The sequence below is a fragment of the Molothrus aeneus genome, chromosome Z (assembly GCF_037042795.1).
Source record: "Molothrus aeneus isolate 106 chromosome Z, BPBGC_Maene_1.0, whole genome shotgun sequence".
In the NCBI taxonomy this organism is placed as follows: Eukaryota; Metazoa; Chordata; class Aves; order Passeriformes; family Icteridae; genus Molothrus; species Molothrus aeneus.
This window is the reverse complement of record NC_089680.1, coordinates 5,332,171-5,359,907: the sequence shown is the minus strand read 5'-3', so window position 1 is coordinate 5,359,907 and position 27,737 is coordinate 5,332,171.

Below are 27,737 nucleotides of genomic sequence, written 5' to 3'. Positions count from 1 at the left end.
TGTTAAATCAATAGGTACTTAAGTCAGTTATTCACTGTCATCCCCAGGAACACTTGCACTGAAGCCACAGACAGATGGCATCCCGAAGATGTTAAAAGCCAAACAGCCATCTCTACTGTCCCATCACTACAGCTTTTCCTCTCCCAATCTGTGGCACATCACAGGGTAGTAGTGACAATGCATGCTTGGCTGTGGGGAGTGGGGACCATGTTCAGTAGTATGATTTTCACAGTAAAACTCAAAATGTCTCCTCTCAAAGTTAGACTGGACCAATCCTGGACAGAGAAGGTGAAGACTCATTTTTTCATTCATAGAATGTGTGCACTTTCTTCATCCTTAGGAGCAGATTCAGACCTACATTTCTCACCCCTAGTGCAACACTTTAATCACTAGGTGATGGCCATTTAGTGAGGGGAGAGTGTGATTCTTATTCTTTTGAAAATAATAGAATTAAGTTTTGTTGGACTGACAAAAGAGAAAGAATTACAAAAGCTCCAAAACATCAAGCTGCAATTCCATGCTCATCTCCTGGCATTTTCTTGGCTTCTTTTCCCTCTTGTAAAGATTATTTCATGTAGGAGTCATACATTTTCTAGGGCTCAAGTTTACCCTTCTTCAAACTAAGTGTCCTAACACCTAGAGCAGAAATTCCTCTGGAGTTTTACTCTCTGACATTTTATTTGTAGATGCTTGACTAAACCTTTCTGTCCTGTGGAAGCCCCATCTAAAGAAGGACTGGGGAAGAGAAAACTAGATTTACAAAATGTAAATATGCTTTGCTTTCTGGTTTGCCAGACCCTCCTGTGGCCAGAGCCACAAAGTGCTTCTACTGGAAAAAAACATAAAAAACACAAAAAAAACAACAACAACAACAAAAAAAAAAAACCTGCTTGGGATAAAAATGGGCTAGCATTGGACAGTGCTGTGTTCCCCAGCAGAGAATAGAGTGAGCAGGTATGTCCACAAGGCATTACAAAGAAGAGCAGAGACACAATTTCAGGCCATCAAAGGTGTAGTGCCAGCATGTGACCGTGTTCACAGGGGTTCTTGGATGAGGGAAGAGGCAAGAATGTTGACTCCATGATCAGAAGGCTTGATTTATTATTTTATGATATATATATATATATTACATTATCACTATATTAAAAAGAAAAAGAAGGACAGGTTTTCTCAGAAGCTAACTAAGCTAAGAATAGAAAAGAACAGAGATAACAAAGGCAGCTCTCTCAGACTCTGTCGGAGATAGCTCGGCCTTGATTGGCCATTAATTATAAACATCCAAGATGGGCCAATCACAGGTGGACCTGTTGCATTCCACAGCAGCAGATAACCATTGTTTACATTCTGTCTCTGAGGCCTCTCATCTCCTCAGAAGGAAAAATCCTAAAGAAAGGATTTTTTGTGAAAAGATGTCTGCAACACCTGCACAGCTCAACACGTTGTGCTTAAGTGGTTATGCTACCATGCTGGTGCACCTTGATAAAGTGGGTGTAGTAATTTCAGCTCCAGAATTAACTCCTGGGAACCATTGTGCCTCCACTTGTGAATCCCACCTTCTCTTTCTGTCCCCTGCTTTCAGTTTTCCATGTGGTAAATCAATAATTCATTAGAGTAATGACAATACTCCCCTTGTGTCAGTTATTAGGCTGTAAGAATGACTTCTTATTTCAGCCTTTTCTGGTCAAGGAGGAATTTTTTTCCCCTTACAACTCAGTGGCTATTTATACAGTTTTACTCCTCATATGTTTTTAAAAGGCTGGACTCCTCTTCCTCCCCTGCAGAGAAGAGAGTTCTTAAGTTTTGCGTCTGGACTCAAAAAAGGATTTAAAGAAGTGAAGGAAACAGGCCATAACACAGTAGTCAATCTAAGGGACTGGACCATCAAATAAAATAGTAAGTTTGAGCAACGTGAATATTCAGGTGAAATTTTGCTGGTTTAAGAGTCAATACTTCACTAAATTTGGAATTCAGAAGTGCATTCTTGTTGCTTTTGCTAGCTGTCTTTTGGAGTGTTTCCTTTTGTCACTTTCTCTGAGATTGTGGTCTGCTCACAATGGAGCAGTCAAGAAGAGATATAAGGGGTCAAATATGTGATATATTGGAGTTAAAAGGAAACAAACAACAACAACAAAGAAAATGCCTTACTTTTCTCTTGTGCATTTTATTTCTCTGACACGATTTTTGAAAATAATAAAACCGAGAATCCTGTGAGGTTTCAAATATGCAGATTTCAAACTGAAGAGTTGTGACAAGAAAGAGAGAGTGATGCACCAAATGTTTACCGATACACTTAGCAACAAAGATCCTCCCAACAGACACAACAGCAGGTAGTTTTCTTCTTATAGTGATTTTGAGGAACACTGTCTGGAAGTGGAACATGGGGATTGTTTCAGTCCTTAAGAGTGGAGTTACACAAATGCTTGCATAATCCTAGAATGCAGTAGTCAGAAGTCTGTGTGTTTTCTGTAATAATACATGTTTCCATTTCTAATATTTCATAGTTTTAAAAAATTTTTTTGAGTGCAAATGAGCATATTTTTTCCTTTATTTTCTCTTTCTTTAGTCACCTATTGCTTTTCCTATTGTCATTCAGAAGGAAAGGAAATGTTTTTCTAGAAAAGTACTTGGTACATATATAATAAAAAGCCAAGAAATTAATGCATTACAAAAAGTTTTCAGTATTTTTTAAATTGGTTACTCCACATCATTTGTGTGAAAACTCTACAAGCTCTATAATGAAAATATTTTAAAAGAAAACAATGGTTTTTTATTTGCCATGAACTTAGAGGTATATTAAACAAGTAAAATCTATTTTAGTAAGTATACGGATAAGTTAGATATATTTTTATTTGCCCACATTTCAAGTCAAAGGATAAGGAGAGGATATTGAGATGCTATTATTTTTCTCATCTCTCAATTGTAATAACTGTTTTAAGTCAAAGGTTTTCCTCTGCAATCAAATGGCCATGAGTTAATGGAACTCAGGAACAGTGAAATTATTTTTTTGGCAAAGGTGAGACTGTGCATATACATAGGTCTTCTCCTCGAAATACTTTTAGGTCCTGTAATTTCTTATTCATGGCTATCTTCATCATTTCCAAATGAGCTGACCCCACGTGCCCAAAACTAGACAAAGCAAATTCAAGTTTAAACTCAGGGGAATGGGAGAGTGGTGGGATATAGGAGCAGTAATAATATGTGCAGATGATTTTTTAAAATACATTTTGAGGGTGTATTTTGATAGTTAGAGAAGGGAATATATTTAAAAGTGGATTTATAATCACCTATGTATCTCTCCTCTTCAAGAACAAAACACAGTGGGTCAAAAACTACTTGGCGATAATCATAAACCTTTTTCTCTAAATTTTTATGTGCTTTTAAAAGCTCTTTGTAGAGCATTTCTTTATCAATGAACCCACAGTATAAACTCTGACATCTGTTGTGAAAAATGAGTGTATCTTTACTTCCACTTTTGATTGAAAACCTTGGGAATAGATGAAGCTGGGAGGGTGAACACAGTGACAATGAAAGACCTTCAGGACCTTGCTCTGCTCCTCTGTACACTCTTTCTCATCTAAAGCACTAATGAGAAAGTTACATTCTTCTGGTATAATTACTTAACTTCCTGTAGAGGTCCACAAAAGTGGAAGATAAGCAGATCTCTATATTTCACTTACCTCTGTGGGTTTTGGTATCTCCTCCCATAACTGCCACTGACCCAGACACCAAGATATTGTGCATTGCCACAGCACCCAGGGGGCAGATCCTTCTAACCTCAGCCTTTTCTACAGCCCACACTTTCCTAGCAATTTTGTTGGAGGCAAGCTCTTGATTTGACCCAGAATCTTAGAAAAAAGAAAGGTTTTAAAAAATTACACACTGTGTTCAACTTTTTCCCCCTCTTTATTTTAGTCTTCTCCCCCCTGTCCCATCATGTCTCAAAATGCCTCTTCACCTCAATAATATTTTGACATTTGGGAAAAACTTCTTTAAAAAAAAAAAAAAAAAGGATAAAACAGCTTGGCACAAGGGAGCTGCAGATCTTCAGTTCCCATTAGAATTTCTGAAACGACAATAGCTGAAAGGTTAGGGCAAAACCTATTAGAAAAGAAAAGTTGAGGTAAATCAGGTGAGCTCATCGAAGAAAATAGGGAAAGATTGGTTCCCTTTTGGGATTAGGTCTAATTAAGGTGAGCAAGCAGCTGTGCCTGTTTGGAATAACAATTGTGCTAGCATGTCACTTTTTTTTCTGCTTAGTTTAAATTTATATAGTTTGGGAATGGTGGATGTAAGAAAATTAGAGCTCATTTAGAATCTGTTGAAAGGACACTGCGCCTTCATTATTAGTTTTGCATCTGAATTTTCCTGGGGCTGTCCTCTCACTGTTATAGGTAATGGATTTTTCCCCAGATGTAATTGGATGAGTTTAATTTTTTCTTTCATTACCTGTCTAGAAGCCCTCTGCCCCTATTTCCCTTTGTGTTTTATTAGGACTGTAACCCCTATTTAAATAAAGGCTTTGATTGTGATTATATATGTTCAATCAGCACTTTCTGATTGAATAGTTCTGGTCACACAACGCTCTTGCCTAGCATTTTTTACTAATTACATTTTTGCCATGGTTGTGTACTGTAGAACTTAAAACAGTGTTTGCTTTATACCTTTAAACTCTGGCTAAAAGTTTGTATCTCCCATGGGCCAAAGTACTTACAAAAAATTTAGGTGTTTTCCTGTTGTAAGGTATATGAGCTGAACTCATGTACCTTGAGGTATATGAGGTCAGAGCAGCTGCCCACTAAAAAGATATAGCACTGATTACATCCTCTCCAGAGTATCTGGATATATAAAGTAAGTTGGCTCCATTTTAAAAGTCTTCTGTTGTTTTGATTTTCAGGGCTTTCCTGAGGGTTTTGATTTCTCTTTATTTTTTGTGGGGATTTTTTTTTTTTTTGCATTGTTATATGGTTTAGCTTGATGTTTTTTCTTTTTTTTTTTTTTTCATTTTCAAGATGTATTTTCTTCCATTGATAAGTTTTAAAATTACTTTTACTGTGTAAAGCCATGTTGAGTTTTCTGCTGTTAAAAATTACCACACAGGAAATTATTTGTTTTTTACAAACATCTGATTTATTCTGATCCAATTCTGGTCTTCCCACACCAGAGGAGTTACATCAGGGTAAGGAAGGAACTCCATTTTAGGCTTCTAGGTTTTACAAAGCTCATTGGGAAGAGAGTATCTTCCTCCAAATTCCACTCAGTGTCTTTTAGCTCCTTTAATTAATATAAGAGACCTAATGAAAATTCTTGATTACAGTTGCAGAAACCCAATTCTGAATCTTAACTTTGGGAATCTAAAGATCTGTCTCATTCTATTCTCAACTATTAATACATTAATTATATTTCTTTCCATAATGCGTAAAATACCACATCAGGTTAAGCCTCCATCAGTTAACAACACTAACCTGGAGATATTTGGGGACATTCTTTAAAGTGAAAGCAAAGTGGCTTGAACAAATGACCAAATCAAAATGATAGTTTTTGATATGCTTTCCTTTTAGATCTCTCAGGAAAAATGATTGCACAAAGCTGAAAAAAATGCATACCTGGTCTGACACAAATCACAGGTGATCCTTACAGCACATCTCAGATCAGAGGGAGGAGATGATGAGGGAGGACCTTTCCTATAGAGAAGGGCTGGGGGAGGTGGGATTCCCTTGAGAAGAGAAGACTCTGGGAAGGCCTTAGGGCACCTTCCATGACCAAAAGGGGTTTATTAAAAGGAGGGAGAGAGCTTTTTTATACAGATAGTGACAGGACAATGGTGGGTGGCTTTAAACTAAAAGAAGTTAAGTTTAGATGAGGTATTAGGAGGAAATTATTTTTGTGAGGGTGGTGAGATCCTGGCACAGGTGACCCAGCAAAGCTGTGGATGTCCCATCCCTGGAATTGTTCAAATACAGGTTGGACAGGATTTTGAGCGACTTGGTCTGATGGAAGGTGTTCCTTTCCAGGTGGATGAAAACCAGATGGTCATTAAGGTCCTTTCCAACTTGAGCCATTCATTGATTCATTCTATGCTCTCCTTAGGTAAGACTAAAGAGTCTGTCTCAAGATTTAACAGGGAAGGACATTGAATCACAGTTTTCCTTGTAACTTGTACAGGAACCACTTAGGTCTAGATCTTTAGTCTAGACTGGACAAAACTCTCCTGATCTGGGCAGTTCATCGATACATCCTGTGATAGGATCTTGATAGCATCATGCTTATAGGATCCGCTTCTTCAGAGAATCACTGGTGAGAGATATTGAATGGAGACTTAACTATCCAGATATTTTCACTTTTATTTTTTCATCTGCAGATTCAATTTGAGTAGACCGCTTTGGTATTTCAGCTTTGAAACATTTTCATCCATCACATTATTAAAAAATGACTAAACAGTGGGTGGTTATAAGAGATCACTTTTGGAAGTAGCTTACAGATTGTTTTCATTGCCATCCTATTGTGCATACAAACAGCTTGTATCCCTCCATACATATTTATATAACTTAGATGTTTTAGAACTCTTTTATTTGGAATAATTTCAACACCACGGAAATGCTACCTTAATATCAACAAAGTAAATAATAATAATAGAACTTTGTGCTTATGAAAAAATAAACAAGTGAAACTGTGTTTTTTACCGAAAACCTCATTATTTACTGCAATTCTCTGGAAAATTGTCATCAGGCTTAACATAATGACTTCAAAACTTCATTGTTTAAGAGCTCAAAAAAGCTAAAGCATCAAGGATTTTTCTGACAAAAGAAAGGCTCCCTCTAAAATGGGAAGGATGAGAATTCATGACGATGTAGTGAAACATAACACTATAACATCAACTTACAATATTCTCAAGAAATGTTTTAGAATTTCTTGTACCCCCTTTACCAGCGTCCCCCCTCTTATTTTGCTTGTTGGTGTCCCTGCACATGTGGTGCCTCCAAACCTCACTAAAGTGACTGTTCTTTTTGGTGATGATTCTTCAGTCTGGATATTAAAAATAATATAAACAAAATAATATAGACAAACCCCAGTTCCTAACACCCCAGGACCAAACTTTTTCCTTGGCAAAGTTCAAAGGCTGTACAGAGCTGAGGATCCAATAGCAAAGAACGGAGCAAGGTAATAAAGTAATTTAAAGGTCAGATAATTTGCAAAAGCAAGGCAGAGGTGACCTCAGAACAACCATGTGCCAAATGCTGATTTCACACCTTCCAGGGCAAACTCAGTCTGCCAATACTCTCTACAATGCCCTTACAAAACTGCAGAATATCTGAAGATGGTATTTTAGCAGACTGATTTCAAAAGAAAATATAGTAATGGTAAATAGAAGTTTTATTGGTGATTCATGTGGAGCAGAATGGCTTATTGAAAAGTGTAGCAAGAAATTATGACACTAACAGATTTCTTGTTGGTCTCTTCCCTTTTCAAAGTATTTTCATCGTTTTACTATTGACATAAAGTGAAAATAATGTTGTCTTGTATATACAACATACATATTTCAGGCAGATATGCTTCATTTTTATGCAAAAATACTCAAAATAGCCATTGAATTTTTACATAATATTTGTATTGCAAACAGCTTTGTGGACATCTAAGTAAAGGTTATAATGAAGTTACATCAAACAAGTAATGAATTTTTAATTTTATTTTATTGAGGATGAATTTTCGCAATTCTTTTTTTTTTCTGTCCTCACATTGAAAACAACATCTGCCATTAAGCATGAGCTTCACTTAGAAGTGAAATGAAAAATAAAAGACTGATTGTTTTCTCAGGAGAATTTAAACTAAAGTGCAGATCTTTTTTTTTAATTATTGGTTTAGTTTTTTTCCTAAATTGAAATAATAATGGTTGGGGAAACTATTCCTCAGTTAAACTTTTTCTATTTTTGGTTTAAAGACTTGCCTCTCAAAAGTTTCAAGTCTCCTGTGGTAGAGACAATAATATATTCTTTTTGACTTTTGAAACATATTCTAAACATTACTTCCAGCTTACTTGGTTGGTTACGTTTCTTAGTAGGTAATAATGGCATTGATATAATACTTGCAGTGCTAAAGGATTCCAGACATCAGTTCTTAATGAAAATGGAGTCTGTTTTGTAGAAGGAATTAACAAATTTACTCATCACCAACTTCTCCACGGGATAATAGCCACCGATGGATAGCTGAAATTAGGGCAGTTATCTAACCTAAGTCTATAACATTTTATACTATAAGGAAATTATCCTCCACCCTCCAATGAGTCTTTTGGGGAAAATTTAACTTTAGAAGAATATAATTACAAGGGATATGCAAATAATGGATTTTTTTTCATGAATATTCATTCAAATAGAGAGCAATATCTCTGATTTTTTTGTGATCTTCTGTGACAGTCATGAGTTCTGCTTTGCTTACATTAACACTTCCAAAACTGAAAATATATTGTATGGAGTTCATTTTTTGGACTAGCATGTTATTTTCCTGTTCATCACTACATAATTATGTAAATAGTAAGAACTCCCATTAATTTTTAAAGTGCTCAGTAAACCCATAGCACTTTTGCAATATTTTTATGTTAAAACTTTGATGATGCAGATGATTTTCAATTTTTGCAATTTACACTATTTTGCAAGTATGCTGTACTTATTGATGGCTAACAATGTAATTTCTGATTAAAAAAAAACAAAAACAAAAATATTGCTCCTTAATAATGTCCACCCAAAGTAAAATGGATGAAATATATTTTTTTTTCATTTCATCGTTTGGGAAGAGATCTGGATCTGCTGACAGATATAGATACTTAAATTGAGCTCCTGGCCTAACCCGAGTCTCTCTTTACCCTACCTTAATGGTGAAGAAAATGCAGGATATTGCAGTGCAGATCTGTAGGCAGGAGTCTGCCAATCAGAAAAGTAAAGGCAAATTAAACAATTTTCTTTCTTTCTTTCTTTCTTTCTTTCTTTCTTTCTTTCTTTCTTTCTTTCTTTCTTTCTTTCTTTCTTTCTTTCTTTCTTTCTTTCTTTCTTTCTTTCTTTCTTTCTTTCTTTCTTTCTTTCTTTCTTTCTTTCTTTCTTTCTTTCTTTCTTTCTTTCCTTTCTTTCTTTCTTTCTTTCTTTCTCTCTCTCTCTCTTTCTTTCTTTCTTTCTTTCTCTCTCTCTTTCTTTCTTTCTTTCTTTTTTCTTTCTTTTTTATTTTTTGAGATATTTGTGCTGTATCTTTAGTAACTGAAAGTGCATTTAATAAAAAAACAAAAAAGGAATTTTGAGTACTTTTCAGTCTGAGAAAATTCAACTTCACTAATAACACTCTAAGGAGTCAACTTAAAAAATGGATAACTGAGCATTTTAAATTGCAGCACATCATTTCTGTAAAAGTTGAGTGCATAGCAAAAAATAATTCAGTAGAAGGGAAGGGAAGTTCTGGGAAGGGAAGTTAGGGGAAGGGGAAGGGAAAGGGGAAGGGGAAGGGGAAGGGAAGTTCAGGGAAGTTCAGAGATGGGAAGTTCAGGGAAGGGAAGTTCAGGGGAGTTCAGGGAAGGGAAAGAAAAAGAAGAAAGAAAGAAAGAAAGAAAGAAAGAAAGAAAGAAAGAAAGAAAGAAAGAAAGAAAGAAAGAAAGAAAGAAAGAAAGAAAGAAAGAAAGAAAGAAAGAAAGAGAAAGAAAGAAAGAAAGAAAGAAAGAAAGAAAGAAAGAAAGAAAGGGAAGGAAGGAAGGAAGGAAGGAAGGAAGGAAGGAAGGAAGGAAGAAGGAAGGAAGGAAGGAAGGAAGGAAGGAAGGAAGGAAGGAAGGAAGGAAGGAAGGAAGGAAGGAAGGAAGGAAGGAAGGAAGGAAGGAAGGAAGGAAGGAAGGAAGGAAGGAAGGAAGGAAGGAAGGAAGGAAGGAAGGAAGGAAGGAAGGAAGGAAGGAAGGAAGGAAGGAAGGAAGGAAGGAAGTGGCGGAAGGAAGGAAGGAAGGAAGGAAGGAAGTGGCGGAAGGAAGGAAGGAAGGAAGGAAGGAAGTGGCGGAAGGAAGGAAGGAAGGAAGGAAGGAAGGAAGGAAGGAAGGAAGGAAGGAAGGAAGGAAGGAAGGAAGGAAGGAAGGAAGGAAGGAAGGAAGGAAAGAAAGAAAGAAAGAAAGAAAGAAAGAAAGAAAGAAAGAAAGAAAGAAAGAAAGAAAGAAAGAAAGAAAGAAAGAAAGAAAGAAAGAAAGAAAGAAAGAAAGAAGAAAGAAAGAAAGAAAGAAAGAAAGAAAGAAAGAAAGAAAGAAAGAAAAGAAAGAAAGAAAGAAAGAAAGAAAGAAAGAAAGAAAGAAAGAAAGAAAGAAAGAAAAAGATGCATATATGTATGCAACTCTAAGGTTAAAGATCACAGCTGAAAGAAGATGGACCTGAAACATGTCTCTTTTGCAAAAGTTGCCTGATTGTCCAGTGGACTACACAGACAATCTGAAGAATCACAGACGCAATGAAGTTGGGTGATGAAATAATAGAAAATTTATAACAGCAGTATTACTAACAGGACCCACAATAACTTTAACTTAAAATTTCCAGGTCTAACTTAGATGATACACGAAACCACCAACATTAATAAAAGCTAGAGTCCAAATTTATTATCTTTGAATGATCAAATTCAGTGAATGTTCTGCTCCTCACTGCATTATGCAGAGAATTCCAAGTCACAAGAGATAAGATTCAGATAACTTCCATTCATGACTTACAATGTCTTTTTCAAGAGCTTATTGCTGGAACAATGGTGATGCCATATTGAATCAGGAAAAGGTCTGAATGTCATTTAATGAATATAACTTTAATTTGGGAAGGCTTGAGCAGAGATATGACTCAATTAGTTGGTATACACTGTCTGAGTAATTCATTTCATGGAGTTACAAATCAGCATGGGCATGTATATTTATGTGAAAGAAAGGTAGCTAAAATTTCATTCATACATTTCACTGTTGCTTTGAGACAGGGAGATGCTGTAAATCATCATCTACTTCATGGATGACATAAAATATATACTTGGTTTATAGTATCTTCTCACTGACTGCCAGACATATCGTAGCTGATGCGGGTAGACTTGGCCCTTGATGCAAAGCCTTCAAAGGTGGAAAATGCAGCACACTACCATGACTTCCAGCTAACAAAAAGAGTAGCACAGACACCCGGGGAATACTTTTGTTTCAATAAATCCCACTAACCTCTCTTTTTGGAAATCAGAGTGCATCCTCTGGCAAAAAGCCAGCCTCTGTAACTGTGCTTCGTACATAGGGCACAGCAGAAACTCACAGAATGGCAACTGCTGTGGTTAAGGGGGAAGAGCTCTGTGCAGGCACATAACTATTCTGGTATCATAATGCTGGAATCACTTACTGTAACGGCCAGCTAATGGGGAAAGATGGAGAAGAAGCAGTTTCCCAAGTCCCACTTCACTTACAGTAAATTAATGCCTGTGGTGAACACAGATAAACTGAAGGTAATAACAAAGTTAGCAATCTTACATCTTGGATTCCATTCATCTACTTGAGTCCTAGGTATATGCTTTTTACCAAAGCACGTTCCTCCTCTTCAAACTGCATTTCTGAGCAGGTTTCGGTCTAATTTGCTGTGCACTGCACATTGATGCTGAGAGCCTATCAGTACTTATAAAGGCTAACTATTTTCAAATTCTCAAAATTTAGATTAATATAATTCATCAAATTCTTCAGCAAAAGTTTACTAAATAGAATTTTTCAAGTGAGAAGGAAATCTAAAGTAAATAAATCTGTATTTCTACTCTCGTTGTAGCACACCACCTGAACTCCTGCTCCTTCAAAGTGCTGGTTTCTGCTTCACAACACACACCCCAGGAAACAGCACTATCTGTCAGCTAAGGCAATAGGGCTGTACCTAGTGAGAGAGCTTTCTTTTCCCTTCAGCATCCCTGGAATTGGAAAGATCACAGAGTTTAGCAAGATAGGAACACAGGACTCAATTTTCAATTCTTTCTACAGACATGGCTTCTGAAGGGTGAAGTTTTTGAGATGGTAAAAGGATTACTCCACTGATGCATATCATCAGCTTATATTTAGGAGCAAAGCTGGAAGTGACTTGGAAAGAAGGGAATTCTGTTACCTTACTAATTGAATCGGAATGTCTTATTAGTATCCTCTCTCAGTAATCTGATATGAAAGTCACTAATATGATACGACTGTAACATAGTATTAGCAACAATATATTCTGATATGATACGAATGCTAATGTAATAAAAAGGAATGTTGCTAATGTGCTAATCGGATAAGATATTGCTAATGAGATATGAGAGACTCCACTAAAAAAAATTATATTACTTCCCTTAACTTTTTGAAGATAGCATTAACCTTGCACACCAGGAATACCTCAAAATGTCCATTTGCTCTTTTCTGGATATTTATGATTCTTTCTTTCCACATTTCAGCTTTGTAGGTTCTGTGATTTTACTTACAGGCTACTCAGACTCAATAAAAAAGAGAATAAATTGTAGAGTGATTTGTGAGTCTCAAACCTACATGCACTGATGTGATAGTTACTAAGCATTGGGATAATGTGTATATTTAAATAGAATTGCTTAGGTTAGAAAAAAAACACCATTAGGATCTTTAAGTCCAGCCAGTAATCCAGCACTGCCAAATCCAACACTAAACCATGTACCCAGGTGCCACATCTCCACGTCCAGGGACGATGATTCCATTGCTTTCCTGGTCAGCCTGCTCCAATGCCTGACCACCCTTTCAGTGAAGAACTGTTATTGAATATCCAACATAAACCTCTCCTGCTGCAACTTAGGGCCATTTCCTTTCATCCTATCTTTTGTTATCTGTGAGGAAAGACCAACACCCTTCTGGCTGTTTATATTCCCTTCTTTCAGGGAGTTGTAAACAGTGAGAAGGTCCCCTGTGAGCCTCCTTTTCTCCAGGTTAAATACTCTCAGCCACTCCTCACAGGAGATGTTCCTTTGTTTCATCTCCAACAGTCTTAAAAAATTAGGACTTAAAGGTCATAACATTCAGGTGAAGGAGTGTAGTGTCATTTTCCACATTACTCAGGAAGAAACAAGATCAGAAAACTGAGTTATTCACCACATAACTAGAGGTGAATCTGTACTGTATTGTAGAATTCCTTTAGATGGACAACCAATTTATTAATAAAAATTTTCTTTCCTCTAATACTTTAAATTTTCTTCCAATTCTTTTCTCTTTTTCTCTTTCTCTTTCTCTTTCTCTTTCTCTTTCCATTTTTATTCTAATTTTTTTTTATTATTTTCATGGCTTGGTATGTTCTCAGGAATTAAAAGAATGATGGTGGTATTAAGGTAATGGATTGGAATTGCCCTTAGTTCCCTCATCTATGAGGCACTAAATAGAAAACAAGACACCTGAACTAAATTTATTTCTGGTGCATCAGTAGAAATTATGAATTTAGCACCAATGTGAATACAGAAAGTGTTGGAGTCAACACATTTAAACTAATATTTAGCAAGAGGAAGTTTCAGTAGAGGAACTTATGGTTAGGTGCTGCTTTGTGCATCATTGGGATGTATGCTATATTACCTTAAATAAAATATGCAAAAAAAAAAAAACAACCTGATATTGAATTATGGCTTAAAAAAACAGGGGAGAGTTTAATTTTTTTCCAATAAACATAACAGCTACTGTTAGCAGAAATGCCTATAAATGTGTGTGAGGTGGTTTTGATTTTTTTTCTTTATTTTTTTACCATGTGAGGTCATATTTTCATAGTTAAACTGACATGACTTCCATAACAGATTGCTCCCTTTTAGTGCCTGTCACTCTTAGACAGAATCTCTCTTCTCAAGAACAGTGTGTTACTACACAAGTTAGAACAAGAACAAGGGACGGGACATATGACCTTTCTTCTTCTTTTGCTTCTTGGTTCGTTTTTTTGTGCCATTTTAGCAAAGTTGTACAGTTATTTTGTGGTTTAGATTATCTGCAAAATGGATGTATTAATAATTACCTTCTTGCAGAGGTAATTATAAACTGTTTAATACTGATTAATAATTAGAAATGTTTTAATCCCCTTACAGGAAGGGAATTAAATGCAAAGTACTATTATGACTGTTAATAATGCACAGTGAACTTTCATGCTTATATGCAGTGGTTTCCTCTTTTATCCATTTCCCAGCTTAACACTTACTTTTTAAATTGAAACTGTATTAGGCAAGGTTATTCAGGAGAAAGCAGAATGGTGGTTGCAAGGGTAAATTTGAGGTAGAGGGTGGGTTATTGAAAGGAAATGAAGCCACTGACTTCATTGTGTCTTACAATAGAATGGAGGAAAGCAGCACAAAAGAACTATTAGTATTAATATGAATAATGACCTATAAATATTCCACTTGTTAACCATGTAATCAATTCTGTGGTCTCAATGGATGTCTATCTTCCCTTTTGTATATTTGTATATTATAATTTAAATGCATACATTATAATGAATTTTTTTGGCTTACTGGCTTAATGTATGAGAGACTATTCATTTAGCAGTCAGATATTTATTCATTTCTATTGGATTGGAATTGCAAAGTCCTTACTTAGCAGATTTAGTACACTAAGTAGTTATTCCATAGGGTAGTAAGGTTAACATGGGAATGATGCAGGGGTTTCTAAAGCTGACAGAGGCATCTGGTGCTCAGCTCTGGGTACTACTTGTAGGCATGTTACTCAGATAGGTTTCAGTCATTGTCACCCTCTTGAATCCCCAGTGAGCTTCACACCTGAAAAACATACATTTGTTGTTAAATTGTAGCCTGATGACACTTATTGAGTATTTGCAGGTTGGCAGACGAAAAACGGAAAGTTAAGACACTTGTCACACTATCCTTGGCGACAGTATCAGAATTTTTTTTGTTAGTATGAATTTTTCCTCATTGTTTCATCAAGAGAAAACAAGTTTGTTTCATCCAGTACTTAAGAGAGGTTTGGGGCAGTGGTTGCTGGAAATTATTGAGGTAAAAAAACTTTGATGCCTCTATCCTTGCTGTTTGTTCTTACCCAGGTATAGAACAGATGCTGTGATTTAACTCCAGAAGGCGCCACACAGCTGGTCAATCAGTCCACCTCATGGGATGAGGGAGAGGATTGGAAGGGGAGCAGTGAGAAAACTCATGGGTTGTGATAAAGAGAGTTTAAAAGCAAAAAAAAAAACAACAAACAAACAAACAAAAAAAAAGTGTGCAAGGAAAGCAAAATAACACCTACTTCCCATCAGCAAGTAGGTGTTTGTCCATCCCTAGAAGACATTGAGGAGGACGAGTCCCATCATTCTGGGTATCTCTACCTTCTTCCCATTACCCCCAGGCAATATTGCTGAGCATGTTACCATAGGTTATGGAACATCCCTGGGGACATTTGGGTGGTCAGCTGTCTCCCCTGTGTGTCACCTCGAGTCTTCTTGGGCATCCCCAGCCTCATTAATGAGGGCAGAAAATACCTTGGTGCTGTGTAAGCTCTGTTCCTCAATAAATAAAACTTCTCTGTTAACAACAGATTCCATCATAAATACAGAGCATAACCCCTAAAAAGGAACTATGGGGACAATTGACTTTATCCCAACCCAAACCAGTGATTAAGGTGAAATAGACACTGGTTTCCAAACATACAGTGGCAATATAACTTGCTTATTATCTTCTTACAGGTAAATGGCTTCCCCAGCTGTAAATCATGTAAATCATGATCACACTCAAAAATAAGTAGTCTATAAATATATTTCCTTAGAGAGAAAGATTTTGAAAGTTATAGGGAAAATAACTAAAAAAAACAACTAAAAAAAGGACTCTCAAACTTATTTTATTTCTTACTATGTTATTTCTTTTATACTATAAGGCTTCAGCTGAATCTTCAAAATATAACAAGTTGACTGTAGGGTGTGTGTTGTATTCTGGATATCCGAGCTGTCTAAAATGTCACTGAAATTCTAGGAAAATGAATATTCAGTGACCATAAAGGTCAATCAAATAGTCAGAGAAGCTTGTAGAGACAGAAGAATAGGGGAACATCTGCATAAACATACGAAAGCAGCCCAGCTGCTGACCCTTGCTCTCACACAGATGTCTGTCTGCTCTCCCATCTCAAATATAGGTATTTATATAGGAAAAGCAGTGCAGGAAGACATATGGATAGCCACATGTTGATGGATGGTTGGTTGGCTAAGGCTGTCACTGAGAAAAGAGGCGATGAATAATTTTGCTAGGGATGAGAGCCAGTACTTTTTGAGCCCCGCACATTCTGGGAGCTGGAACTCCTCGCTGCCATATCACTGAGGGGACAGCTTTCTCCTGAAAAGCATCCCAGACTGACCTGTCACCCAGTTGTTACAGGACCAATTTTCAGGTGCTCTCTCAAGTCTTTAGCACCTTTTTGTTTAGAAAGAAAAATAAAACTCTGACACCTGTGTCCCATCTGCTGGATATTTCCATTTGAAATGAGGAAAGAGAAAAGTGTTTCAGTCTGGAAGGGGACTTAATCATTTCACCTGTAACTCTGTTCAGATTTCTCATAGATTTCCATTACTGTCTCCTTTAATAATGTTCCTTACTACCTCCCTCTTCCTTGCACAAATTTGGCTTCAGTTCCATCTATTCCTTTCCTTCTGACAGACTACAGAACAGTTCATCCAAAGTCATAAATCCTCACAAGTATGATACACAATAGAGATTTAGTGACTTTTCCTTTTGGGTCCAACAAAGACCTCAGAATCTCTCTTGATAGCATTAACTTCTACCTTTTTAATTTTTCAGGAGAATAATTTTCTGCAAAATTGAAATATTTTATCTTAAAACTATAAATCTTATTTGCGATCTTGCACCTTTTAAACAGCTATAGGAGCCACTAGGGACTGCTACTTTTCCTATTTTGCCTGATCAGTTTAAATTGACTATTTTTTACTACTTGAGCAACATCCATCCTATATATTGTTATATAGGATATAGTTGTTGTTCTTTGGATAATTGTGAACATTTATTCCACAAGGTTTGGGCTTTTTTCATTTTGCTTTGTTTTGTTTTGATTTTGGGGTTTTTGTTTGTTTTTGTTCTGTTTTATTTTTTGGTTTTTTTTTTTTTTTTGCTTGATTTTTCACTGAACTGGGATATCAGGGCTATTGTAAATCACAATTTGGATTTATTTCATGTCTTTTAGTCAAGATATTAATAATGTGGTTAAAAGCTGCTGTTTGAAAGAAATGAATTTGTGTTCTATTGCTACTTTGTATAATTTGATCAAGAGAGTCTCAATATCAGTCTATTTGTATTTATATTGTGATTTTCAAGCAGGTACACTACAAAACTTTCTTTAAAGAAACTAGAATAAACTATTAGCTGAACTAATAGAGAGAACAGGCCAGTCTGATTTGAGAAGTTTTGACCTGCTTGCTTCAAATAATTAATATGAGACATTGAAATCATGATTTTCCCTATTTTCCAGCTATAGAAAAAGTGCTCTTTTAAACAGATTTATATTTAAAAATAACAGCAATGAGACCAAAATTTGTGAAAATTACCTCTGATAAATTATTGGGTTTTGGTTTGGTGGGGTTTTCTTTTGTGTGCTCTCAGTTGAGTTAGGTACATGGTATGGATTCCTAGGGATTTGCAAATTTGCCTTCTTCAAAATGAATTTCAGCCAACAGACCATATTCTATTCTCCACTAGAAAATTTGTGTTTAATGAAAAGGAACCCTGATTACAAAATCTGAAAAGCTGCATAAACAGATTTTATCACCACCTCTTTCTACAGGGTTTCCAGAATCCCCCTCAAACAAACATTCATAGAAATCCTAATCCAACTTTCAAGCAAGTGGCAAGGTTTCGCGGTTTATAATGATGTCAGCACACAGAGAATGCTGATCTGGGATAGCACAGGGAGTCCTTACCTCTTGCACTGAGAGCATATCCTGACCATTGATTGCTAAAAGTTGTCATTCACCCTTTTTACATTCTTTTCTTAAGAAAGGAAGGATATGAGACCCGTGAATAAGGAGGAGAACCAATTGGATACCAGTCGGCTTGGCACAACACACACAGCAAACCTGGCAGCAAGGCACTGGTTTGTATTTTAACATAAAGGATTCAAAGGACTAAAGATTTGTGTGAATTCAGACTTTCAGGTGTGATTCATTGGACTTTAAATAGATATACACAGAGCAGACATTTTCATCTGAGCTAGTGACTGCATACTCTCTCTATAGTAAGTGGAGAGAGGTAATCACATCCAAGGTATGATTCCTCTCATTTTAAAGCATGGTTCCAAAATATGCTGTGAAGCACATAATTCTGTTCACTGGCTGTAAGGCACGATGACTTAAGGTGCAGACAGTATTGTACATGTTTAAAGCTTGATAAAAGCTAACTCTTAGTTCTCTAAGATATACAATTTATACAAAGATATTTCTACTCTGCTTTAAAATAGTCAAATAAATTTCTATTTATGTTTGGTTTAAGCAGTTCTGTAAATATCACAAAATTCCTACTGATCTGGTACAGAAAGATGTGTTATAACAATCCTTATTTTGTATTTTAGGATTTGATAGAATTTAATAATAATTTAAAAGTCCCTCCAGGCTTTGGAACACCTCCAGATTAAAGTAGTAGGATTTCCCCCCAGACCAGAATGTGTGTTAGGGCTGTTAGCACTAACACACATCAACTTCAGCAATACAACACTTTTTCTAGTACTGAGGAACAAAAAAATCTATCACATCATAGAAAAATCGGAAGTACATAGGATTAAAAAAAAAAAAAAGTGCTTGAAATGAAGAAAAAACCCAAAACAACTGTGTGTGTAGAGGGATTGGATTGGGGTTTATTTTTGTTCATTTGTTGATTTTTTTTTTTTTTTTTAATAAGAACATTTCCCACAGCAAACACTCTCTGGAATCCCAGTCTTTCTTTTATACGCATTCCCCTATGTGCTGCCTCTTGAGTGTCCATTTGTTTGCTATGGTAATTTATGTCATTCTGTATTGTATTATACACCTAATGCACAGCTGGTCTCCTAATGTAGATTTCTTCACTCTTGCTTTCACACAACCAAGTACTTATCTTTCCAATTATTTTCCATGGTCTCTGATTCTCTAGGCAGCATGATATTTGTGACTGCCAAGCTTCTGTAGCAGCCTGGGTACATTCAAATCCAAATGTTAATGGTTTCTACTTCCTACACGGGTAAAATGGGAATTTTGCTTTTTCAAACCACACAGCTCATTGTTCAATACTTCTTGGTACCATACCATGCTGCAGGAAACATATGAAAAAGAGAAATATATTGGTTAGTTTGCTTGGGTGTTTTGTTTGTTTTTAATCCACCTGTGCTGCAAAACATTAGCACAGACACACACACACACACACACACACACACACACACACACACAAACATAGCAATAATTTCTTAACTGTGTTGGACTGAATGATGTTGTTTCAGAGCAATTGAAACAACTTTCAATGCCAATCTGAGCATTTTCATGGACTCAGCTAGACATGGACATTCAGACAACTTGAAAGATAAAGATGGCTCCACACCAAGATTTTAATGCATTTGTTTTACTTTATATTTGATGTGATATAGAAATGTGCTAGAGCTAAACTGAAATGGTCTGAATTGGAAAGAAATAGATGCCTGGGTATCTCCATAATATCTCAGATGGATTACTGAACTTGCCATCACCACACAGCCCCAGTCACAGTAGCAGTGACACTGGGGACAAAATATTCTCTTGGAAGAGATTAGGCATACTTTTTAAAACCAGAGGTATGTCAGTGTGAATTCTTCATTATGGTATTTGAAAGGGCAAGATGAAGTGCTTCCCATACCATTGCACCCTGTGAAGACACCAGAGCAGATTGTGAATAAAATAATTTGAGAATGGCAGCAGTGGTGCTGTTTTCTACTGCATGGACCCTTGGAAGGGGTGGTAACTTCCCTAGGACTTCCAGGTTGTTCATAAAAGTTCTCTTTGACAGAGCTGTGGGCAGAAGGCTTTTCACACTGAGAACCAAGACACATAGATCTTCAGGCACACAACCCACAGAAAATAGACCAAAGAAAGAAATTAAAAAGACAAGACACTTCCTTAAATTTCTTCCATCTACCGAGTGTTTTTATTAGAGCTGCTGTTAAGTGGTTTAGAATTATTTCAGCTTTGCATGGAGGCTTTCTCAGAGCTGTTTCAAAGAATCAGAATAAATAGAAAGCAAAAGGGACCAAGGAATGCATACACCATCTATGGACCACCCAGTGTGGTAATTGACTCAACAGAGATGTACATAAAACCCTTATGCTATTTTTGAAAACAAAACAAACCAAGCACACACACACACACAAAATGAGCAACAAACAAACAAACCAAACCAAATCCCTTAGGAATTTCCATTTCACCTTTGTCCCCCTAAGGTGATATAAAAGCTTAGGGGGGGGAAAAAATATCCCTTCTTAAATCTGGTGACTGATTGAGCATCACCCCACTATGTACACCAGTGGGTGAAGGAGAGCATGAAATTCATTACTTTGGTGTCTGTGCTGCATTCTCCTGCTACCCTGAATTACTCTTCATTTTGGCTAATATACTGTTGCTTGCTAAGATCATCACTAACTGAATGGTTTTCTTCCACCTGTCTGAAGAGGCATGAAAAGTAATGAATAGGCTAAGACATCCTCTCACCCCTAGAAAATGTCCTTTCCAGGTCAAGGTTAGAGTCAGAATGGTGAGAGGTATGTGCAATGGGAGCTTGTTTCTGTTGTAATTGCTAGCAGACTAAGCAGACCCAAGCCTCCAGAGATGTCAGCCCATCAGTGATAAATTGATACAAAATATTCTTGAAAAGTTTGTTTTGTTACCATTATGCTAATATTTACTTAGTGGATATGAGTTTTGTGTGAAATGCCTACAATCCAGGGGAGAAGGAGGCACTTTAAATTAATAAATAACAATAACAATGATGACATCAGGGTCAAGAGAAAGAATGGCTAATGAAAAATATCACCTGAGCTCAGTCAGAGCACAAGAGCGAATCCAGCTTGATGTGCATGGGGGAATTCTGGGAATTTAACAATTAAAGACTGTTTCTCCAGAGAAGAGGGGCCTCCATTTACTCAACGTTGCTAATGAAGTGTAATTCATTTCACCTCTTCCCCACCTCTCAAAATCAAAGTTCAAGAGGCCGTAGCAGACAAATTTCAGAGGACAGGCATGCATACCTCTTGCAATGCCACTCATGCTCTTTAGGGAATATCCTCATGTTCTATTAATTATTGTACTTCTCTGACATTATTATTCATGGACTAGCATCTCAAAATACTTGATTTAGCAGTGGTTCTGGAACTAATACTAATAAGTACAAGACTGTGCCTTGGGTAAAACATGTTTTTTTTCTTACGGGTACAACAGAGGGTAATACTACTCTTCACAATTCAGTCAACTTTTACCGGGATTTTTTCTTCCACGTCTGTAAGCAGAAGGCTTTATTTTGGTTAATTATGTTCATTTCCCTATTAAAGAGGCAGTGTTAGGAGCACAACATTGTGAACACCACAGGAACACCACAGGAACACAACCCCAAGTGGTACTGGTGCCATGTGACCAGCAGTGAAACAACAGGCAGAAGTGTGAGAAGATAACATGGTCCCACACTACTGTCAAAGACAGGAATCCAGATGTTTAAGAGGGGTAATGAGCAGGCTTTTAGCCTCACAAAAAGGTGCTAAGCATAGACGTGCAGAGACTTCTCCAGCAGGTTGGCTGGCAAACCTCCATCCTGCCACAGCACTTGCTTGGATGTGAGATCAAATTGCATTGAAGTATTTCTGACTCAGACAATAGGGGTCATGGGGAAAAATTAACTATCAAGTGGGTAGTAGTTAATATCACAGTTTGCAAGGAGATTTTGCACTTACTAGGGCTAAAGAAACTGACCTTAGAGGCTTGAGTGACTGAAAGTACCTCCCTTTTGAAAGTACTTGACATTAAATCAGTTTTTTTCCATGGAACTGAAAGGCCAAAGAATCAATGCTTTAAACTGAGTGAATTAAATGACACTTTAAAAAAAATTGCATATTATTTCATGCTTTCAGACCACTAAAGTTTTTCAAAGTAAAAAAGAGCAAATTATGAATTTAGCTGGTTTTTGGGGTTTGGTTGCTTTTCTTTTGCCTGACTCCATAATCTCATTTTAAGGTCTTGAGAAAACTGGAACTTCAGCCTCACTTTACTAAATATTTCTTGTTAAACTGCGAAGTGTTTGCACCTGCATTTTGGACACTGCGTATGTTTGTTGAGCTCTAACCAGGGTCCAAAATAAGCTTCAGCCTTGAGCTCTTCCATGATATAAGGACACATTCCTTAGGAAGAGCTTAGTCTTTCTTAAATGTGAAATTTTATCAAGTAAATTGACTCACTACCAGATGTTGAAATATATGTCTTACAATTTTAAGAACTTTAAATAAAATTTCCCATTTTTATTTATTCACAAATGTACTCAGAGTACATAAAAGCCTATAAGCAATTTTTAATTTGAAAAATAAGCCAGCATTCTATCAAGCAGTCAGCTGTATATAATCCTCCCATGAACTGCACTGTGAGAACAATTCCTTTTTTATTTTACAAGGACGTGATTTCTTCTTCTGACTGCTTGATATTATTTTTAATATGTACATGCATACATACATACATGCATACATATATATATATGTGTGTGTGTGTGTGTGTGTGTGTGAAAATTTTGGCAAGAAAACAAGAAAGAAAACAACCCTCTAGGATTTTGACTGATCTTGGCATTTCCTTACATATTGGATATCGGTGTGAAGAGCAGATTGCAATGTTTAACTCTCTAATACATGCCATGAAAGACTTCACTGATACTCCCATGCTGAATTGTTAGCCATTAAAAGTCTTTCACAGTACATACATTTCTGTACATTGTTGCTAGATATTGCTTTGTATGGAATTTTTTATTAGGATAGAGAAATTTGGTGGATGTCAAACAACATGGGATATGTATTACAATTTATATACACCTATATTATATATATATATATGTACCTGAAATGAATATATATATATATATATATATGTACCTGAAATGAATTATATATATATATATGTATATGAAATGAATTATATATATATATATGTACCCGAAAGAAGTACAATTTGATTACATACAACAGCACACCATGTATTTGTGAAAAGTATATGGCAATTAGTACTATAGTTTTAGAACAATTTGTGCTGTTATAGCTTTAATTCCAAAAATATACACACTCTAATATGGTAGTTGTCATCCCAGAAATATACGTGCTGTGATAGTTGTCATTATAGAAATATACATACTGTGATATCTGTCACTGTGAAATACATACTCAGTAATAGATGTCAGCAATGAAATATAATAATAATCATAACGTCTAGCATTTTTCATCCTGGGTCCAAAAGAGCTTTAAAAATATAGTATCATGCCCAATTGTCAGACTGAGGAATTGCTGTCCAGAGAGGATAAGTGTTCTGCCCAATGTCATGAAGGAGACCCATGGTGGAGGTGGGAAGGGAAAGCAGGTTTCTTTTCTTGGACATTATGCTGCCTCTCATCAAAATCGGTCTGCATGTGAAAAAAAATTGATATTCTGCCACAACGGGACCTGAGACTGTACAGAAACTGGCAGGACTGGCTCAGCACCTTCCAGGATCAAGGCTCATTCCCCTTGAACAGAGATAACAGCACAATTCACAACAAATCATTTGTCTGACAAATTAGCTTCCTTCTACTTCCCAGCTGATCACAGCCTTCTCAGATTTATTTGCTATCTGACAGACTTTTCTGCCTGTTTTTTTATTATTATTAGTATGTCTGTGGAGACACTGTTGTGTTTTGTTTCTTTTTTTTTTGTTTGTTTTGTTTTTTTTTTCTTTTCTTTTCTGCAGTTTAAATGGGGTACTTATTTGCAGTTGGTCAGAGAAATTTCATAATATTAATACAGTCTTCTCGACTGGGTAAAAAAGCAAGCATATCTCACTGAAAATATTTGCATCTTTAAAACTACTACTGCCAGAAGTAATAAGTGTTTGATAAACACATTCCTGGCAGGAAAACTCCGTGTCTTGAACATTCATAGAAAATTGAGTGTCAGAGAATTAATTCAGGTAGAAATTCACATAGGATATTTTACAGTGTTTGTTGGACTCCAGAAATGAGATATATTAACTCCTAAGATTAGTCTCCACATAAAAGCTGATGCAATTAGGAGGGTTCAGCACAAGAAATGCTGATAGCAGAACATGAATGTCTGAAAGTTGTTAGAAGAAACAATATGATTTAATAATAGCAATGCTGCCATTACAAGCCTGATCATTGTGCAGGGCATGGTACAAGCATAGCACAGAATTATACACTTATTTAAAACGGCCTTTGCAATGAGGATATTTTTAGTCAATGATTTTTTGTTTTGACACAGAATACTGCTGCCAGGTGAACTCTTTACAGATTGGGAATAAAAGTCTTTCGGGACTCTAAAAATATACATGAAGCACATGCTCATAAGGCCACAAATTTCCAAAATAAATTTCTGGATAATTTACAATGTAAAATTTCTGGTAGCAATTTGTCTACAAATGCTTTTTATATAATTTCTATAGAACTTCTTATGTTCAAATCTCATTCTTTGCCCCTTTTCCACCCACTTGCAAATTGGTAATGACTGAAGAGAACTCTTGCATAATGAGTCAATCAGCCAAAAACTTACTTCAGCATTTTCTATTCTGTCTTCCATTTTTAACTGTACTAAATTTTTAAAATGGTTCTTATTTGTAGTATATATATTACTTGCCTTACTGATGGAGCCAATATGGAGACAATACAGTGCAGTAGGACACCATCAAATATTTCATAAAGTGATGGAGGTGAAGAATTAAATTATATGAAAATGTTATCACCAGCAGTAACTACACAATTAAAATTTATGTATGTGATGACTGTCATTTAAGATGAAGGAAACACTTGATGTGAAAAAAATCCCCATAAACTGGAAAACATCAGCACATCTCCATATTTATTTCCATAGGAGATGACTTAGAATCTAGAAACATCCAGGAACATTTTACCCCAGTAAGGCAGATAAAATTCAACAATACTTTGAAGTTTCCAAGGCTCTCCTTCTCCTGGGAGTGTCCTAGCAGACTGTAATGGACATGGTCTTTGGCGACTAAAGGAACTGGACATATTTCAAAATTATGCTGGGAGAACACTGTGGAGTAGTTGTTTTTTTCCCCTCACAGTAACTCTTTGCCCAGCTTTGTTGATGTGTGGGATTTAAAAACCTGGGTTTTTTTCAGGAAAAACAAAGTTTATGCAGCATACAAACACTGGGCACAACCTTAGCTGACAAGTGAGCTAGACAGCTTTCAGGTCTAGTGGGAAAAAAGAATGGAAAAAGAGATGAGGGGGGAGGAAAAGAGGTGAATCAGACATTTTCTCATCTCTGCTGTGAGTAATATTCATGCAAGGCCATGCCAGCTTTGCACCTGTTTTTCTCATTTTCTATTCAGCTTGTCACATTTGTTTACAATTTGTCTTATTTTGTCATTTTCTTTGTGCTTTCCACCCTATGCCAAACACACGTGGAATTTATTTGCAATTCAAGAAATGTATTGCTGATGAAGCGGGACAGTTTTTGATGGGTACCCCAAAGGGAAAGGAAGGGACTTCCGTGCACAGCAGAGGTGAGAGAGGAGAGACATCAGGTTGAGCAGAATCAAAGTATCCCCCTTGCTCTTCAGTTGCAGTAAGGGGAAAGCATTTAATGCTTACGAGAAGTTTAATCCTTGTATAACAGGCAAGGGAAAAATTCACTCAGGAGATGAAGAATTACAAAATCCCTTTTCATGCACCCATAACTTTGAAAATAATCTAACATAGACTTTCATGGAATTGGGAAGACCTGTAGGAGGCCCTTGTTCTCCCATGCATGTAGCATATAAGAAAAGATTAAAAAATTTCTATTTTAATACATTAACATTCATGTGTGGACTTTCTGAGAGATTTAAATATGTTTGTTTTGAAGCAGTGTTCTGCCTGAAAAGAAAGAAGAATGAAAAAATAAATGAACACAAACCCCAGCAAACACCCCAAACAAATGAATAAAAAACATAGGGTGCAAAAAGCCAAATCCCTAGAGATAGTAATTAATTTAAAGTCACAAGGAAGAAGCCAATTTGCACCAGAGGTGGATCAGGCCTACAGGATTTAACATATTCCAAAAAAATTTGGAAACTGTTTCTATTAATGTGCTTCTCCAACATATGCTAGCTTTCAGCAAATAACTGCTTTTGTTTTCAGAGTTTATTTTAGGAATTAGTCACAGATTTTATTATTGAATATAAAGGTTACCAGATCTATAGTGTAACATGGTAAATGAAGTGGTAAGTGAATTCATGTTTGGTAATTTCCCACTTTAATTAGTATGCATTAAAAAGGGTGCTTTGCTCCACATTACATTTTTTTGTCTGCTGTAGCAATATTAAGTTTACACAAAAGCCTGTTTTGGTGCGTATCTGCATCGTTCTGACCGCTGCACGCACATGACGCATGAGGCTGGTGGAAGGGTTGCTTTACAGGGTCAACCAAAAATTGTGGCCTTGGCCTCCTGTGACTATTTCTATTCATCTTTTTGTGAGAGCCAGGGCAGGCTGGGCGGGGTCACTTCCAGAGCCCATGGCCACATGCCAGTAAGGCTCTGTGAATTCCTTCCCTCTGAATTTCTTCCGCACGTTCAGCTAGCTAATTCTGCTTCCCTGCTCTTAGCTTGATCCAAACCTGCAGAAGCCAATGAATGTAAGGACTCTTTCAGAGAGGGCCAGGCCCTCAAATTGCTGTTGGTCATTTCACCCCAGAAGCAGTTCTGAGTTTGTCACTTTGCCGAGTCCTCCGCGCACTTGGCGATTTATTCAGGTTAAGGAGGCAGCAGCCCCTCTGCTCTCCCCATGTAAATGCATGTGAAAATACACCAACATCATGCAGTGTGTAACAACACGAATTTGGCTGCACGAAGCAGCACAGGAACTCCTTACTGGCTCCTTCTCCTTTGTTGTGGTCATCTCTTAGCCCAAATTTAAGTAAAACATTGTCCTAAAGAAAATGAACTTTGGTGGGGATTTCCTGGTTACTTTTCAGTGTTGTTAATACCAGACTTTGCAAACCATTCCTGTCTAAAACCAGTTGAAACTTTGGTTCTTTCCACAACAAATTCCTTCGTGGAGCAGAATGCGTCTCAAGATGATGCATATGTTGGATATATTTCTGATCTTATTGAAGGATCTAAAGATATTTATCTGCTTCAGAACATATGTGAGAGATCCAGAAAATAAGGCTGGATTTTCAAAAGTGACTTGAATAAATTTAGTATTATTTAAATCTGTGGTTTTGCTTCTGTGAAGTAAATCTAGCTTAGTTAGGACTGGAACTATGTGATCTTTAAGGCCCCTTCCTAACCAAACCATTCTGTCTTTCTGTGAATGTGTTTGTGTTTTTATATATTTATATATTATTTACAAATTCATATATATGCAGACATATATATACATTTAAACAGTTTCTATTTTAAAATGCCTGAATTAAAAATATGTCAGAAAAAGTATAAACCACATAATGTAGCTTATGTTTATTATTCAGTATCTATTAAGTGTCATTTAAATAGTGAAAATATTACCGCTGTTTATTGTTATTTTGATGGTTGC